We start from the raw sequence: 17,531 nt of genomic DNA on the forward strand, positions 1-17,531 counted from the left end.
ACAGTTAAAGAAGCCCAGCCAAATAAAAATATACTGACGAGTGGCTACCATCACGGATGATTAGTGGCATATGGCTGAGAGGAGTAAGTTACAAACCTTCTGAAGACATAACTTATCCCAGAGCTGTGCTTATTGTCTTTAACTAAAACTTAACATTTTTAGGATGACTTTTCTCCCAAAAATAGAATGCAACCAAAATAATATTAATTTTTTAAAAATAAAATAACTAAGGGTGGCTAGGCCATGTTAATCAAGATTTTGTTTTTTAGTTTTTCAGGGATTTGATCTCCATGGCAGCAAAATGGACCCTAGGAAGAACTCTGAGGTGGTAAGACTGAAGAGTAGAAAAAGATCAAAGGACTCCAGTCAAGGACACACTAACATCTGTCTCAGTGGTCACCTGTGTGTCAGACTCTGTGCTGGGCCCTGAGCAGGAAAAAAGCATAAGTTGCACATGACGTCGGTGAGCCCGGGCTCCTCCCGACCGTACATTGTAAGGACAGTCTCAACGAGATAGAGATTGCCTTCCTACTGAAGCATTCCTTATTTTTAATCTTAAAATTGAATTTTAAGGTCCTAATGAATCATCGCTGATCCACACGCCCTCACTTCAGAGTTTTTGATCTAGTCATGGATAAGACTTCAAAGTTAACGACGTGGATTGTGTCATGCTGAGCAGGCATTAACGTGATCAGATCCTTAAGGACAAGATGCTCATCCCTCCAGGCCCTGCACCTTTGGCAAAAGTTCAGGTACGGGGTGGGGGGGTGGGGCGGGACTGCTTTGGGCAGCCTTTCAGCCCTCCGATTTCCTCTAGAAAGCCCCACGGATCCCCTGAGTCATCACAGAGCTCAGTCATTATTCAACAAGCGTGTTGAAGGCTTCCTATGTTAGTAACTTGTTTATTCATTCCGTAAATAATTACTATGCGCCTGCTACGTGCCAGGCACTGTTCTGGGCACTGAGACACACTGGTAAACAAAGATCCCTGACCTCATGGACTTTATACTCTATCAGACTCAGGACAAAACTAAGACAGGGTCTCTATCTTTAGGCAATGGAGAAGACAGACTTACACACAACTATAATATAGTGTGATGAGTAGTTTACCAACAATCTGGAAAAAAAAATAACTAGTCAGTTCTGCTGGGTGTGGAGAATGGGGAATCATGGAAGATTGCACAGTGGGAGGTGTGAACACAGGGCCCTATGAATCATCCCTACACTTCCACAAGCAGCAAAAGACCTTCATGCTTTGGAATTCCAATTTGACTTACATATTTGTAAGAGAGAGGACCTTTGCAATTGGCAGCCTTGTGCTGAAATCCAGCTCAAAGGTACCAAAAGTTTCAATCTGCCGGCCAGACAGCACTCCTCCTCATAGCAACACTCCACATAGCTCGGGAAAAGGTTCAGTGGAAATATGTTTTCTCTTTCCAGTTGACAGAGTGAGGGAGGAAACCTGCGGCCCCACATATGGTGCGTTCTGTGCTGGGCTGTATTCTTGGAGCTTCGCGCTATGTGAATGACACTTCCCTTGGGGAAAAGCCCTTTGCCCAGGGAGGAAGCTGAAAAGAGGGAGTTGCCAGGGCTCTCAAGGGCTCTCGTCTCAGGAAATAACTCTGGGACAGAAATGGATTACTGCCTTATTATTTTTTGGAGAAAGAAAAAAAGAACCCCCCCCCCTTTTCCACTTGTAGATTGTGACACAGAACAGCTGCTGTAGACGTAAACCCTTTCAGAAAAAGCAAAAGGAGTGATCTTTTTTTTTTTTTTGACTTGTTGGCCAAAGAGAATTCCCTCCCACATGACAGCTATTTGAACATCAGCTGGACCAACTTTTTTGTCTTGGCATTATAAACGTTTCTTACCTAAATACAAAACAACTGTGTGATTTAAGATTTACTCCACAGCCTAGAAGCATCCACGGGCTTGCCTAAATGTAGAAAGGATTTGAACACTTGGTAACAGAGATTTGTGAAGAGCTGACTGAATTCATTTTTCTCAAATGGGACCTGCAATGCCGGAGCAGCAGAATAAATGTGTCGGAAGTGCCTTTGTCCTCAGGAGGCTGCCGAGCTCCCAGCTGTGCTCTGTTCAGCCTCCAGATCCTGCTCCCACCTCCCCAAAGCCTCGCCCACCGTCCTCTGCTGCTTCCTTGAGCACGTGGTGGGATTTCTCACTTCCCTGCCCTTCTCATGTGGTCACTTGACACAAAAGCCTGTCTACCCTCCTACTCCTTAGGACAAGCTAAACCCTTCTCAAGCTTTTAGGCTCATCTCAGAAGTTTTGGCTGCCAGGAATCCTTCCTGAGCCACCCTTCTCCCCAGCCAGGGCTAGCTGCCCGTTTTCTTTGTTCCACATGTGTGTTTCTATCTCTGTGAACAACATACTGTTTTACAAACATCTGCTTCCATTTGCCTCTCCCACTAAACTCTGAGCGATTTGAAGCTAGGACCCATGCCTTCTTCATCTTTGTATCCCCAGAATTTAAGATGGACAATGGGGCATAAAAGAATTCAGTTTTTTTAACTAGTTAATGAATGAATGAATGAATTGTTCTCACAAGACTGAAAATGTAAGAGGTGGATCAGATGTAAGCACATTTGATTCTCAAGTCAGAGAATCTGAATGGACTGCAGATCTGGATAAAACTCCACTTGAAATAATAGGTTTGTTTCATGATCCATTTCTAAGGGAGAACTTCTCCGTTTACTCTCTAGCTATTTAATGTCACCTTATCAAAGAAGCTTTTCTCACCAGCCCATATCAAAAGCTCCCTGCTCTGACACTTAGCTGCTTGTTTATTGTCTCCCCCACTCACACCCCATTAGAATGTAAGGCCCCCAGGGCAAGGACTTAGTCTGTTTCTTCACTCTGTTTCCCTAGACCCTAGAGCAGTGTTGGTCAGTAGCTGGCACACAGATCGTTGTTGAATACAGGAGTGTCAGTTAGAAAACTGGTACACACCGTTTAACACACGTAAGCACTTTTTTCACAGATAAGGAGAAAGACTCAAGCAGTCCTGTTAACTGGCCAAGCTGAGACCTGACGCTGGGTCTCCAGCCACCTGCTCCCATGCTTCTCCATCCTCAGCAGCCTGGATTTGGGGGATAAAAGTGGGCAATCTGTGCAGAGGAGAAAAAGGTAACAATCTGGTGTGTGTGGTTGTCTCACATCCTAGAAAGCACGTTGAACTAGTTTTCTGTGGGACTCGGGAGAGAGCTCCAGTCTTCATAAAGCAAGCATATGACCACTTCTGGAGCTTTCCACCCTCCGCAAGCCTAGAAATGGGGCCAGGCTCTGCAGGCTGACACTTCTTTTCACCCAGGTCTCTCCAGGGACAGGTCGAGTGATACAGAGAATGAAGAGAGCCTGGGGAGTTGGAGGGGGTTTCAGGCCAGGGCAGCAGCAGAGCAGGAAATTCCAGAGAGACAAGGCCTTCGTGGAGGCTGCATCCAATCCACACCAGCTCTGCCCTGCTCAGCTGCATTTCTAGATGATAACTGTGGCACCAGTTAAGGGTTTTTCATTTAGGGTTGTGTGCTCTTCAAGGAAAGACTATACCTTTAGGTAAATAACCCAGTAAACTATACTTTAAAAATTTTGTCTTTTGAAAATTAATTGCTTTTGCCAAAATAATATATATTTATTGAGAAAAAAATACAATAAAAACACAGAAAAGTCTAAAATGAATGCCTAAATCACCTGAAATCCCACCATCTAGAAATAATTGTACTAATATTTTGTTCAGCATTCCTCTGGATATTTTTAATGTGTCTATACACATATGGATATAACATACATATGATCATAATTTGAGCTTTACGATATTCTTCTCTACATGCTGTTTTGCAATTTGCTTTCCACATTGGCATTTGACATAGTGCTGTGGAAATTTTTCTATGTCAATAAATACGGCTCTACGTTCCAAAGTATATGGCTGCCAAGTGTTCTGTTGTATGTATGTACTATACTTTTCTTAATGACTCTCTTATTATTGTAAAATTAATTTGTTCCCAATTCTTTGTCATTATAAAAGTTCCTAAAATATTTTGTATTCTAATTAAATGCCTAAAGGTTGTATTGTTGGGACAAAGAAAGTGCATGTTCTATATTTGAATACAAATTAACAAACTACCTTCCATAACAAAGGAGCCAAACTGCTACTGCCATCCACAGAGGCATTCGTGTTCTAAATTTGACCACACACTCTAGTCTTCATGTTAGCTTCATAGGTCAGGAATCATGGCTAAAATGCATCCTGAGTATGAAGATTGTATATGGGGAATACAGAAGTGCAATAAAGCTGTGACAGACAATGTAGATTATGTAGCATTTTCCTATTTTTTTCCTTTTTGAAAGCTACGCAAAATAAATAGATTTGCAATTAGCATTTCTCCTTATATCAACCATTTAGGATTCCCATCAATTTATACAAAAAAGATATCCTCTAGACCCAGAATGCAGGAGAAAAACAATTTGGCTTCCAAAAGGATTAGGCATTTAAGGAAACTTGCCCAAAATGACAGCACCTTTGCCAAACTAAAGTCGACACTGTCATCCACGTTACTGAGGCAGTATCTTTAGTCTGCAGTGGATGGAGTTTTAGTTTCTTCTTTCTGAATGCCATATAAATCTGTGTTTGAAGACTCAGACTGAGTATCGCCTCTTTCAGGAAGCTTTCCCTGGACCACCAAGAAGTTGGATGGGTGTCCTTGATCCCCCTCCACGGGATTTCCTCCACAATGTACCTGTCAAAGTTCATAGAATTTCCTGCACATACGTCTGTTTCTGCTCCTGAATCATGAGTTGCTTGAGAGTAGAGCCTGTGTCTTTCTTCTTTTTTTTAAGATTTTATTTTTTCCTTTTTCTCCCCAGAGCCCCCTGGTACATAGTTGTACATTCTTCCTTGTGGGTCCTTCTAGTTGTGGCATGTGGGACGCCACCTCAGCGTGGTTTGATGAGCAGTGCAATGTCCGCGCCCAGGATTCGAACCAATGAAACACTGGGCCGCCTGCAGCGGAGCGAGTGAACTTAACCACTCGGCCACGGGGCCAGCCCCGAGCCTGTGTCTTTCTAGACGGCACATAGCAGACATGCAACATGTTTGTTCACTGAATGAAAGAACCTCTACATGAAACAGTTAGTATGTGTGAGTGTTAGGTCTCAGGGCCTGAGTATATCCAAGGGAGTGAAGATATCTCCGAGTCAGAAAAAAAGTCATCACCTCTGATGACCAGTGTCCACACGCAACCCTGAGGTCAGACTTCTTCAATGTTGACTACAAGCAGGATCGTATTTTTCTCTAAATTAACAGATGTACCAGACTGATGAGTTTGTCTCTTCTCTTTCATTATTTTCTTTCTAATTCTCATGAGTCGTCCATTTGTAATTTTCAAATCATTTTAGTAGATCCCTCCCCTGATCTGGTGGTGTAACCAAAGCTACCAGGTCCAATTCCCCAAAAACTCAAATTGCAGCATATTTAGATAGCTGAATACTCCTCACGCCCCCAAGGAAACTTCGTGGTTACAATAAGTAGAAAATAAAATGGTTAGAAGAATTGAAGATCGTTTCTCTGTCTCACACCTAAATCTCCATGAACCTCATTTTCTTGAGTAAGCATTACAACATTACAGTAGTAAACACTTTGTCTTATTTTAAGTAGCCAGCACTCACCAATAAAGGTGATGTTCTGATTTATGTGCTATTGGCTTCTGTGTTTTAAACTAAATTCACAGGCCCTCAGTAAATTCACAAAGCAACAACTTACAGTATAGTTAACCTCTCAGTCTTATTTCTTCTCAACTTCACTGGTAATTAGTCCCCAGCTCTTACTTGAATAGAGGCCTGAAAATGACTCATAACCATCTCCTATTTCTCTAAACAACCCCCATCTCCTAATTAAGCATAACACTTTCAAGTTCTGTATGAATTGACAGAGCTCAACTAATCTTTCTTGGAATACTAAAAATGGACTTGTGTTGTTATAGTCCAAGAGTATATTGTTTTTTCCTTCCTCAAGAAGTAAGTCACTGATATCTCCTGAGAAGAGGAGAGAATATAAGATGGTTTTGGTCTGCTGCACCACAGCAATTAGGAAACAAGGAGCACCTCATAGACCATTTTATGTTTCCTCGTTATGGAAACAAATCCCTCATGACATTGCTGGAATGGCATTGTCAACAATGGGCAGAATGGTGGTGCCTCTCATAAACATCAAGGGAATACCTTCAAACCTGCCCATTCTTATATGTCCAGGAATTTTATGAGCACCATGCCCATCCTAGTCTCTGAAACTTGTCAGAAACTAACACTCTACTTTTTCTAGTAAGTCAGCGTTCGTGTGAGAACATCTTCTAGAAGACTAAAGGAAACATTCAATAAACTGTTTTAAAGTAAAAGTGGCCACAGCTTTATCTTCAAATGCTATTCCTCAAATCCTATACTTAACCACAAAATTCAGCAAATGATCACAGTTGGCCTTCAGATGTACTCCAGTGCTATGCACATAGTAGGTGCTTCATAAATAACTGAATAAATAAATTAGGAAGGTTTTTTTACTAAGAAACTGAAAACAAAAAAGAGTCAACTGGAGGAAGGATGTTAAGCACGCTTTGCTGCACAGTGACGGATGTAGCAGAGGTCATGGTATACGAGATTCTTGGCCAAGTCAAACCCAAAGAAGGGCCACAGAACTAAAAATGTCATCTCTAACCCAATGATCACTGCCAAAGAAATCCCTAAAGAGCCCAGAATTTTAAATGATTACTTTTTAACTCACAGTGTGTGGAGTATGTCAGATATAATCTAGAATTTGGATATGGTTCTGGCTCTTAAGAAGCTCTCAACAAAACTGAGAGACACCATAAATACAGATAGATATTGAGAGAACAATGAAAGGGGACAGGATAGTTTTAATAATGCCCTTTTAAAATTGAACTAAAGGACACCAGCTGCCTCATCTCTCTCAAATCCAGCAAACAATTTCTTGGCCTATGTCTGATTGTGATTTTCATGGTGGAGTTCCATTTGTTTTATTGCGCAAACTGTAAGGTTCAAATTTCTCCATATAATGCTAAACAGCTTGCTGGCATTCTTACATAAACAGGGATGTTGCAAATTCAATGAATTTTGGAGTGGGAAAAAATTCATCAAATCTGTCCACTGTTTACTTGAATAAACTGAGCCCAGGGAGGTTGTGTTTAGCAGAGCAATGGAGAGCTCTGGAGTCACAGACTGTGGGTGAACCTGGACCTCCATACTGAGTGTGGAGCCAGGGGTAGGTGTCTTAACCTCACAAAGTCTTGGTTTCTTCAACTATAAAATGGAGATAATAACACCAACGCTTTCAGGATTATTGAGGATTATATAAAATAAGTATTTAGCAGGGTGCTTTATACATGATAAAAGTGATCAATAATTAATAGTTATTATTACAACTATTTTATCACATACTTGGAATTAGTAAGCATTCACTAATTAATAGGAAAGCGGTTTTTATTAATTATAGTTTTTACCACCCAAGGGGTAGAGGTTATTTCTTCAGGTATTGGATCTAGAACCCACATGGCCTAAATCCCTTCTATCTTTTTCTAAAGGACTTACATTTAAATCATCAGAAAAGGATTCCCTTCTGCAATCATAGGTTGAGTAGCAATAGTCAAGAATTTCACAGGAGAAAAGAGCCATCATTTCTGGTGAATGGTGGTCTGTTTGTATCATTGTTATGCATAAAACCAAGAAGTAAGCGTTTTTCTTAGAGTGGGGAACAAACTCATTGAAAGATTGCAGAGCACAAATGGGGAAATATTGCAGCTTCCTGGGTTAAACCAACATCTTTTTGATATAAATGTCAATCTTTTGTGGAGTAACACTTTAGCAACTAGATATAAGGAAGTAGTAAGCTGCTCCGGAAAATGTTGCAAAAGACTTTTATGTGTGTTCTTTTTTTGTTTTTGCTTTTCCTTTAGAGCAGCTCTTCCCAAACTGATATGCATAGGAATCACTGGGCATCACGTTACAATGCAGAGCCTGAGTCAGCAGGTCTGAGGCAGGCCTGATGCTCTGCATTTCTAACAAGAACCCACGTGATGCTCCCGCTGCTGGCCGGAGGACCTCGCTTTGAGTAGCAAGGTCATGTCTGGACTAACCAGGTTAAATTCATGAGTAGCTATAACAAGGCAGGTGTTTGGGAGGCAGAGCCCACCGAGGAACAGGCAAGAAGACCTCTATGCCGAGGCTGAGCAGAAGTTTGATTTTATCTTAACTGCAATACAAGCCTGGCCAGGGTGAATGTGCAGCTCAGGACCTGTACCTGCCTCTCAAGCCACGTGCCATGATGGCTACATCTGACAAGGCTTCTTGCCTTTCCTAAGTAGCTGTGGTTTTAGTTCCTTGGCCTCTAACATCAAGAAACTGGCATCGCCGGCCTCCCCCTCATGGGCAGGAATTCTTTTGGAGCACTGGAGGCACCAAAAGATGATTAAGGAGAGTAATTTGCATTATATTTTTCACAATTTTAAGGGACTTAAATCTTTTGGAAACTCTTTGTACGATGTTTTGCAAATTTTTAGGCATCGGAAATTATTTCAAAATGAAAAGTTAAAAAAAAATTTACATGCAAAAAACATTAAAATCCTGAGGTTTTCTACTTTTCCACATCTCCTGAAAATTTATGGATTTTATTTCTCTCCCATGACAATGTTTTCTTGACATCTGTGCTAAAAATTCACCGCTTTTCTTTCATTCCAGTAAATACTATTCAAACTGTGCCCTCTAAGTTTTTGAGACAGCACTGGAACCTGGTCAACCAGAAGGTCGAATCTACCTTCTTCTTTGAGAAACAAAATTTATCAGAAACATCCTTGCCTCTCTCCTCTGGATATCGTCTTTTTGCATCTGATATCCCAAAGCACTCACAGACAGTATCACATCACTTAACAATTATGCTGTCTTTCATTTTTAATCTCTTTTCGGGTAAGATTTTGCCTCTTAAAATAAATTACATTAATTTAAAAAACAGAACTTACATATTGCTCCTTCTGTATGCCTCACAGCACCCAATGCAAGGTTGGGCAGAGGAGAAATTCAATCGGTATTTGTTACAAGAGAGACTGAGGGACAGATTTAGTGATCCAGTCAACTAGACCGTCTAGCCTTTCTTCAGAGTCACTATCTTTCTAACAATGAATAATTAATCCACAGATTCTTCTTTTGGAAAATAGGCCTAATCCACAGTATTCTCCCAGATAAACAAATCATCAGTCTAAGCAGAAAAATCCAGTCTAAATTTGTGTAAGTGTCTCAAAGCTACTAAGGTCCCTGTGAAACAGAACTCCAGCCAAAAGCGCTGGACTCACGTTCCTTTGGTTCTAATCAGGTCCCATGATTTACTAAGTTGGTCATGTTACCAAGCCTCAGAGTCCTCAACTGTTACATGGGGAGAGTAAGAGGGCCCCCTCCAAGACTTCCTTGTAGATTAAGTCGAGTGGTCCATGCTGAGCACCCAGCAAGGGCCCTGGAACACACTAAGGGATCCATAAAGGACAGAGGTTGTTATCCTTCCTCAGGTGAAGTGGGGAAAACCAGGTTTGATACCCAGAGAATCATCTAGGTTAAAAGACTGAGATCCCTAAAGCCACATATTCAGAACAGCAGGAACAGAGGAGATGAAAAGGCAAAAAATGAGCTGCCTTCATACTTGTTTCCCTGGGATTGAAGAAATTCACAAGATTTGCCCCAAATACTACCAAGTTGCTGCACACCGCATTTATCTTGCTCAAATAGTAAATATTTTTTAATTTCCATAAAGAAGAAAGAAAGAGAGAAAGAAGGGGGGAGGCAAGCAGGAGGGGGAAGAAGAAGGAGAGAGGAGGAAAGGTCGCCCCAGCTCCTGGGATGTAACCATTCTCTCTGCTGTTTGGTGCAGAAATGGGAATTTCGAATGGGTAATTCGAATAGGAGAGTTGTTGTGGAAAACAGATCTGTTCACCAATAAACAAAATCCTGAGGTACGGCAGAACTTGAATTATCAGTAAGTCACCCGGTAGTACATTGAGGCTCTGTGGGCAAAGAGAGAAATGTCAGTGCCAATTATTTGTTTCCATAGCATTTGTTGCATTTGTTTGCCTTCTGCCTCACCTTCCGCTGGGGATCTGACCCACACACCGAATTTTACAATATTGCTTCAGCCTGTCCTTCAACCTTACTGAAAACTTTATTCTTCAAAGCTCTATGCTATTTACTTCTATTCTCTCATCTTTGTGAAATACGGGGGTGGGGGGGGTGCAAAAATCATTACTCACATTTTGGAGATGAAGAAAATAAGACATAGTCATGTTAAATAACTTGTTCTCAGTTACAAGCCTATCTTTAGTAGAACCCAAGAGCACATCCACTTTCCAGACTCCAAATACAGTGCTGCTTCCAGTTCTGACCCTACTTGCCTTTGAACTCCATCGTAATCCGAGGCAGGCAACTGGCCCAAGTCCACGCTCTCATTCAATTCTCCAAGGTCACAGATGACCAGATGTGGAAGGATTACACCCTTTTACCCCCCTTCCCCAGGCCTTACTCTTGGACCTCCTGGCACCTCTACCAACTAGCACCCCAGTGTAAGGAGCGTGCAAGGCAAAGATGCCCCCTCTGTAACAAGACTCGGCTTCCCACATCCTCAGCAGTGGAACCCGGACGGAAGAGGCTTGCGTGGCTGCCTTCACTGTTTGTTTTTTCACTACTGACTTGGCAAGGATGGTAGTTGTTGATTTACAATTAAAAGCAGCGTGCTTCTTCAAATATTAATATTAATAACTACAACGCTGAACACATGAAAAGGTCTTTTCATCTTCAAAGCACTTTGCAGACATTCACTCATTATCTCTCCCTTCCCTCCATTCAGGAACAACAGGTAAGTAAGAATCTTAGCAGCAGTAGTGGCCACCCAGGAACCCTCCATGCAGAGCCCATGCCTGCAGAGGCAAAAAGGGTTTTCTCTTTAGATAAAAATGAGGCGATGTCGTTCAGAACGATGACTAACGAAAGCGTCGAAGTGTCAATCACTTTACAAATCAAATGAAGCTGCCAGGCTTATCATTTTAGAATGTGTATTTTCTGTTGTTTAACAAATATCTCTCTTTTCAGTTGCCCAGTAATGGTATGAAGAAGGAAGAAAAGTGGCCTTAAGTTGAAGAAGAAAAAAACACTTACCCAGAAGGTCACAATGAAAACCTACAGTCAAATGCCCTGCTCTCGGTACCCCAGCACCTTTTTGAACAGTTCGCCCACAGAAAATGCTACTTTAAAAGGAGGTGACGTTTTAAGAGCAGATGCGAAGCCCCCAACAAAGTGGGGTTGCTGGATGAAACCACCGAATGGAGGGGGACTGGTCATCCACACCCCCGCTTTTCCATAGCCCTGCCCCTGAAGCCCACTGGGCAGTGAAGGGAAGAAATGCCCCCGACCCCGAGACACCATCCCCCCACATCTCAACTGCCATTGGAAGGACAGGTAGACTCTTGGAGAACTGTGGGTCACAAGACAGAGAAAGTTGCAAATCTGTAGCAGTGTCCTCTCTATAAAAGCAGTTCCTTAAGCTGCCAGAGAAAAAAAAGAAAAAAAAAAGATGTAAAACAATAGGCTTGCTGGGAGTGAAAGAGAAAAAAAGAAAGAAATGTCTATGTTTAACTGCAGCTTTATTTCTTTGGAACTGCTCCAATATGCGAAGAAAATTCAGAGTTTCTGACAATAATCCGCGAGTATCTAAAACGTGCATGATTTTGCTTTTGTAAAGCCGGGGAAAGAGTGAAATACAGTCTTGATTTCAGACGATTCGAACCAGGTTAGGAAGCGTTTTTGAAAAATGTTATGAAACAATTGAGTGGAAAATATACAAAAATGTGAAAAGAGAAAGAGAACACCGCTTCAATCCTGAGGGTCCCCATCAATTTACCGAATAATTCCACAGAATGCAAAAAAACAAGGAAAAGGAAGATGGACTGCAAAGTTTTAGGCAGAGACTCACACCTCACTTACTACTTTGCCGGAGAGACTGGGTGAAGAACAGGTCCTGGGTGAGCTTCCCTCAAGGTCTGTGGTCTCTTTCCAACTACCTGCGGGAATCCTCTGCTCGGTGGCGAAAGAGGATGCAAAGACCATAATGTTTCTAATAGAGCTGCCTCCTTAAATTGGGGGGTGTGGTCAAGCCCGGGAAAGCTGGAAAAAAGGCCATGCCCTGCTGGCCCCTGACACCAGGGACGCAGCCACTAGAACAGGCTCTTCGGTCTAGATAGAAGAGCAAGTAATGTCACTGGCTGAGATAACACCAAATCTCACCTTAATTCCTATCATTCAAATTATCCTTCAGTTAAATAAAACTCAGCCCTGGAGAGAGTAACAGGGAGGGAGATGAGCAAAAGAGAACCAGCTCTGGGAAAATAGGGAGTCTCATCCTTTGCTGATGTATTCGATTTACTCTTCTGAATATGTGAATATTCATGATTCGAATTTCTTGACTCTCTCAATGGAGCCTTGCTTAACCTGGGCAAGGGGTCCGGAGAGGGAGGAGACTGCCATAGAATCAGGCAGGGAAGGCCATCAGAAAGCAGGGGGTCCACCACCCAGCCACCTGCTCAGGCTTCTTGTTTCTCTCTATTAACCTGATGTGAAATGTGATATTTCCTAAGGAAAAGAATATAACTATATGGCAGGGAGCTGACCAAATAAGGAATTGGGATTTCTGAAAAATAAAGCTCAAATACCCCTTTCATATAAGTCTGATTTTAGGTGACCTCTAAAATAAGTTAGTTTTAGTGGCCCTGATTCATGGTCCATGGGACAGGAATAAAAGGCAGAAATATTCATATATTCCTCATTTAGAGAACATGCAAACGTAAAAATCTCGCATCTGTTCTAGGTGAAAACCTACAGCATCTTATATTCTCATATTCAGAACTGGGGTACTGAATGCTACAGTGTAAGATCATCTCTATGAATAGGGTTTTTTTTATTACAGAAGTGTTTTTTTTTAAGCCAATATTTGGCTTCTTAATTTAAGGCTTTTATCCTCAAAGATTCCATTTTCTTTGAGGAATAAACAGGAGTTAAAATTTGCCATGGTTGACTCCTTTCCCTTTCTAATGGAAACACAAATGCTCAACTTTGAAAGTCTATGAAAATCTAATAAACATCACTCAGAGCAACGTCATCATTGTCCTTCGTTGGATAAAGCTAGTAGTGAGGTTAAGATGGTGTTGTAATTAAAACAAGATTTTACTGTTCATCTTTTGCCTTGACACATTAACAAGGCTTAGAAGAAAAGAAGAGAGAGGATTGTTGGTTCAGCTTTGTTTAATAAATGTCTCTGCCAGGCCCTGTGCTAGGCACTAAGGAAAGAATAAGTTCACACTGTAGTGGGGAGACAGACACATAAGACAACCATCTCAATAAAGTGCAATTCTTGCTATGAGGGAAGTCTATGAAGAGAGCTACAGAAGCTTAAGCCAGCATGAGGCCCCATTGAAAAAGCCCGTGGTCAACTAAACCAATCACAACTAATTATAATTGTATTCATTACGTTTGCAAGAGAGTTGGAAAAAACAGTGTAGAGAAGACTTGGATCCTTGCCCCACAGGAGAGTACAGTGTGATGGTTGAGGAGCTCTGGAGTCGGGAGTCATCCACAGAGAGCTCATGTAGAACAGCCCTTTAGGACCTTGGCTCCATCCTCTGCCACTGCCCAGCATGGTGTGGAAGAAAGGAAGCTAGACATCTGAAAAGTGCAAAATAAGCCTCCACTGCTGTAAATTGTCTAGAGAATGCCCCAGAAAGCTGTAAGCTGTATTGTAAACAGTATCTTCAAAACTATCACATGAGATGGGTATCTACATGCAAAGGAATGAATTTGGGCCCTTATCTCACACTGTATACAAAATTAGCTCAAAATGGATCAGGGCTGAAACATGTAAAATTCTTAAAAGAAAACAAAGGAGGAAACTTCATGACATTGGATTTGGCAATGATGTTTTTGGATATGACGCCAAAAGTACAGGCAACAAAAGAAAAAATGGAAAAATTGGACCTTATCAAAATTAAAAACTTTTGTACTTCAAAGGACACTATTAAGAAAGGGAAAAGGCAACCCAAAGAATGGGAAAAAATGTTTGCAAATCCCTGATAAGGGATTAATATTCAGAATGTATAAAGAACTCTTATGACTCAACAACAAAAAACCTAAATAACTCGATTAAAAAATGTGCAAAGACGCCATCCCAATCAGAATCCCAATGACATTCTTTACAGAATTAGAACAAAGAATCCTAAAATTCATATGGGACAATAAAAGACCCCGAATTGCTAAAGCAACCCTGAGAAAGAAGAACAAAGCTGCAGGCATCACAATCCCTGACTTCAAAACATACTACAAAGCTACAGTAATCAAAACAGCATGGTACTGGTACAAAAACAGGTGCACAGATCAATGGAACAGAATTGAAAGCCCAGAAATAAAACCACACATCTATGGACAGCTTATCTTCAACAAAGGAGCTGAGGGCATACAATGGAGAAAAGAAAGTCTTTTCAACAAATGGTGCTGGGAAAACTGGAAAGCCAGTAAAAGAATGAAAATTGACCATTCTTTTTCACCATTCACCAAAATAAACTCAAAATGGATCAAAGACCTAAAGGTGAGACCTGAAACCATAAGGCTTCTGGAAGAAAACGTAGGCAGTACACTCTTTGACATCAGTATTAAAAGGATCTTTTCAGACACCATGCCTTCTCAGAGAAGGGAAACAATAGAAAGAACAAACAAATGGGACTTCATCAGACTAAAGAGTTTCTTCAAGGCAAATGAAAACAGGATTGAAACAAAAAAACAACCCACTAACTGGGAAAAAATATTTGCAAGTCATATATCTGACAAAGGCTTAATATCCATAATATATAAAGAACTCTCACAACTCAACAACAAAAAATCAAACAACCCAATTAAAAGATGGGGTGAAGACATGAACAGACATTTCTCCAAAGAAGATATACCGATGGCCAATAGGCACATGAAAAGTTGCTCATCATCGCTGATCATCAGGGAAATGCAAATCAAAACTACACTAAGATATCACCTTACACCCATTAGAATGACAAAAATATCTAAAACTAATAGTAACAAACGTTGGAGAGGTTGTGGAGAAAAAGGAACCCTCATACGCTGCTGGTGGGAATGCAAACTGGTGCAGCCACTATGGAAAACAGTATGGAGATTCCTCAAAAAATTAAAAATAGAACTACCATACGATCCACCCATCCCACTACTGGGTATTTATCCAAAGATCTTGAAGTCAGCAATCCCAAAAGTCCTATGCACCCCAATGTTCATTGCAGCACTGTTTACAATAGCCAAGACATGGAAGCAACCTAAGTGCCCATCAACAGACGAATGGATAAAGAAGATGTGGTACATATATACAATGGAATACTACTCAGCTGCAAAACAGAACAAAATCATTCCATTTGCAATAACATGGATGGACCTTGAGGGAATTATGTTAAGTGAAATAAGCTGGCTAGAGAAGGATAATCTGTGTGTGACTCCACTCATATGAGGAATTTAAAAATGTGGACTAAGAACAGTTTAGTGGCTACCAGGGAAAAGGTGGGGTGGGGGGTGGGCACAAAGGGTGAAGTGGTGCACCTACAACACGACTGACAAATATTAATGTACAACTGAAATTTCACAAGACTGTAACCTATCATTAACTCAATAAAATAAATAAATAAATAAAATTTTTAAAAATGTGCAAAGGACTTGAGTAGACATTTAAATGCATATATATATATATAAAGATACATAAATGGCCAATGAACGCATGAAGAGATGGTCAACATCACTAATCATTAGGAAAATGCCAATCAAAACCACAATGAGATACCGTTTCACACCTCTTAGGATGGCTATTATCCAGACAAAACAACACAAAACAGAAAATAACAAGTGTTGGTGAAGACGTGGAGAATGGAGAAATTGGAATCCTTCCACATTGCTGGTGAGAATGTAAAATGATGCCATCACTATGGAAAAACAGTATGGTGGTTCCTCATAAAATTAAACATAGAATTACCACAGGGTCCAGAATTTCACTTCTAGGTATAGACCCAAAAGAATTGAAAGCAGAGACTCAAAGATGTCTTTGTACACCAACGTTCACAGCAGCATTATCCACAATAGCCAAAGTGTAGAAACAACCCAAATGTCCATCAACAGATGAATGGATAAACAAAATATGGTCTATACAAACAATGAAATATTATTCAGCCTTAAAAAGGAATTGAATCCTGATACATGCTACAACGTGGATGAACCTTGAACATAGTATACTAAATGCAATAAGCCAGACACAAAAGGACACATATTGTATGATTCCACTTATATAAGCTGCCTAAAATAGTCAACTCCATAGAAAGAGAGCAGAATAGAGGTTATCAGGTCTAGGTGGAACAGGGAATGGGGAGTCAGTGTTCGGGGGAACAGAGGTTCAGTTCTGGAGATGGATGTCGTGATAGCTACTTAATGCCACTGAACTGTGCACTTAAAATGGTTAAAATGAGGCTGGCCTGGTGGTGTAGTGGTTAAGTTCACCCATGCCCCTTTGGCAGCCTAGGGTTCATGGGTTCAGACCCCGAGCACAGACCTATGCACTGCTCATCAGGCCATGATGTGGCGGCATCCCGTGTACAAAATAGAGGAAGATTGGCACAGATGTTAGCTTAGGGCCAATCTTCCTCACCAAAAAAAAAAGGTTAAAATGGTAAATTTATGTTATGTATATTTTACAAAGATAAAAAAAATACATTGTCCTGAAGAAAAAAATAACTACCATTAGGGTTAAGTAGGCCATCCACAGAAAGAATGCTTTCTGATCCACGTGGATGGTGCGGGGCAAAGGAAAATGACCCCCCAGAAGAAGAGGTTGCGATTTCCTAGGAGGGGCACCGGACCTCCCCCCATTACACAGAGCCCTCTGTTGTGCCCTCTGTCCCAGAGGGGTGATGATACAGCCAACTTCACGAGGTGGTTGCGATGATTGTGTACTTGGACGATTGTGTAAACAGCAAACTGCAAAGGCAATGCTGGTTGTTCTTCTCCAATACTGAATCCCAATATTGAATTCTATAGACAAGGACCTCAGCAGAGATGACTACATATTTTAAGAGCCTCAAGAAAACAATTAAAACCCAGTGACCTAGGAGACACGCACACCTTTTGGCTGCCGTGTGTAAGAGTTGTGTTCAAAGAGTTGGCTGCTTCTCTAACGAGCGTCTCGGTAGCCCAGCCTAAAGGGTGACAGTGTCAAGATCGCTCAGACACAGCTGGAATAGGGCCCAAGTGAAGCTCTAGAATAATTACCACCAAGCTATTTGCTGTTCTTACTGTGAAGTCTTTTTCCCTGTCTTAGCATAACAAGCTACATGGCAAGTTTCTCTCCTAAGAGGAAAAGCCGAGAAGGTGAATTCCCAGAATCTTAGCCTCAC

At 41.2% G+C, this 17,531-nt stretch overlaps 1 protein-coding gene across 4 annotated transcripts in view; it reads right to left on the minus strand.

The window, feature by feature from the left end:
• The window catches only part of ETS1 (ETS proto-oncogene 1, transcription factor), a 175,923-nt gene that overhangs the window by 112,814 nt on the left and 45,578 nt on the right, over positions 1-17,531 (minus strand). Inside the window, exon 1 of one of the 4 annotated variants that reach the window (XM_046685280.1) lies at positions 12,037-12,114. The exons of 1 other annotated variant lie outside the window; for it this stretch is intronic. The gene's annotated coding sequence lies outside the window, so the exon portion shown is untranslated. Of the gene's footprint in view, positions 1-12,027; positions 12,115-17,531 lie in introns of those variants that run through there. 2 more of the 4 variants (XM_046685275.1, XM_046685276.1) reach the window with 2 other exon arrangements.

The sequence above is a fragment of the Equus quagga genome, chromosome 14 (assembly GCF_021613505.1).
Source record: "Equus quagga isolate Etosha38 chromosome 14, UCLA_HA_Equagga_1.0, whole genome shotgun sequence".
Classification (NCBI taxonomy): Eukaryota; Metazoa; Chordata; class Mammalia; order Perissodactyla; family Equidae; genus Equus; species Equus quagga.